General features: G+C 39.2%; 1 protein-coding gene across 1 annotated transcript in view; it reads left to right on the forward strand.

Annotated features, from left to right (window-relative positions):
* LOC117113632 (chromatin-remodeling ATPase INO80-like) overlaps positions 1-1,862 on the forward strand; it is a gene marked incomplete in the record, with an annotated part of 59,351 nt that overhangs the window by 15,324 nt on the left and 42,165 nt on the right.

A 1,862-nucleotide genomic window follows, 5' to 3' on the forward strand; every position in this document is an offset into this window, starting at 1 on the left:
GTACACTCTTCAGAAAAGAGTAGGGGATTGTCTCCTGGTGTACTGCCCAATCATCACCAGAAATAAGTCTTCTTCTAGACTTTAGTGGGCTATCTTGGTGTTTACACCGAATAAATCCAATCCAATCCAAGGGCAGGGATGTAACCACGCTGGTCGGCGGTGGACGGGCCCGTCCAGCACTCAACATTTCCGACCAGGATTTACAGGCTCCCGACCACCACTATTATTTCAACAGTTTACAAATTGTAACAAAATAATTAGTTTACCTAAACACAATAGACAAGCTAAATTGATAGATAAAGACAATAAGAATACAATAAATGTTTCCGTGGTTTCGTTAATTGTAACAAAATACTGCACTGCCCTGCTATTCATCGCTAACTTAACAGCCTAGGCCCAGTTGAGTCATAGCGAACGTCGTGGACCGGCATGACACGGTTGCTCTGTACACATTCAAAGGTTAAAGTTGAAATCGTGACCATTCAAGTGTTACTTTTATTATGTGATCATGGTCCGGGGCAGGAAGATTATTAAAAATTTACGAAACCTGATTTATGTTTTATTTTTTTACTTTCTTTTCATTTTGTATTTCAAGTTTTTCACTTTTAATTATAATTGATATATAATGTGTGTAAATGGACAAAAAATAAATAAATGAGTGCACATGAATCAGTGACATACACATTCATCGTGGTAATCGTCAAACATGTGAAATTACGGCAAACAATGCGGCTGGGTACAGTCGGATCGACACCTTTTCGCCGGGATTTGTTCATTATTATTTTTTAATCTAAAACAAAAAATGTCAATTGAATTTAATTAGGCCTACAGTAAGTCTCATCTTCATCTGTTTTGTTGCATTCCTCAAATTCTGGCCTAGGCCTACCTGGGCCTGGCCTAGGCCTACCTGGGCCTGGCCTAGGCCTACCTGGGCCTAGCCAAAAAAAATCGCGTCAGCTAGCCTTGGGCCTAGGCCTGCTCGACTTACTTAGGCCTTTCGGTTTTTAAGAGCTTTCACGAATACGGCGAACCCCACCACCCCCGGGAAAACCGGGGGGGGGGGGGGGGGGGGCACCCCACCCCCGGGAAAATGCGGAATGATCGCCGACCGGCACTTCAAAAAGCTGGTGACATCCCTGCAAGGGCTAACAGCTCATTCCCCTACGTTCAATAATATATATGAGACTACCTTTACCTTACCTTACTTGTTTATCTTAAATTGTTAATGATGTTTATTATAATTGCAGACGCAAGGTATATGGGGTCCATTTCTAATCATTGCTCCAGCATCTACACTCCACAACTGGCAACAAGAGTGTGCAAAGTTTGCCCCTCGCCTCAAGGTAATAATATTTGTTTTATAGTAGCAGCTTTACTATACCTCTACTACTTAGGTGTTATATAGTATACTGTGTATAGTATATTGTGTATTGCCTGTAAATGATCTTTAATAAGCTTGCTGACATTAGCATCACAGCATGAATAATTGCAGAATCAATAAATTTTATTGTCAGGAAATCATTAGAAAGTCAGGAAAATTGTTTTCATCTCTGTTGCTTGAGTACAGTATATAGTTAGAAATATGCCAAAAGTGGGTGATAAAATAGGTGGTCTGTTAAATAACAGGGTTTTAAAACATTAGGAGTTTTTTTCAAGTAATACTACTAGCTTTGAAGTAAATTTTCATCTGTAAAATAATCGTAGGCAAATAGTTCTTTCAAAATACAGATCATGCATTTTGTTGTAAATATGAAATATGTTTTGGTCCATGCTGTAAAGCAATAGGAACCTTTGCAATTTCCTATGCATCAATGGATAAATATTAAAGCAATACACAAGAACTTTATTACACCCATCCATCC

This window comes from Anneissia japonica, unplaced genomic scaffold, assembly GCF_011630105.1.
Source record: "Anneissia japonica isolate Jap-2015-1 unplaced genomic scaffold, ASM1163010v1 scaffold287877_len585272_cov192, whole genome shotgun sequence".
Classification (NCBI taxonomy): domain Eukaryota; kingdom Metazoa; phylum Echinodermata; class Crinoidea; order Comatulida; family Comatulidae; genus Anneissia; species Anneissia japonica.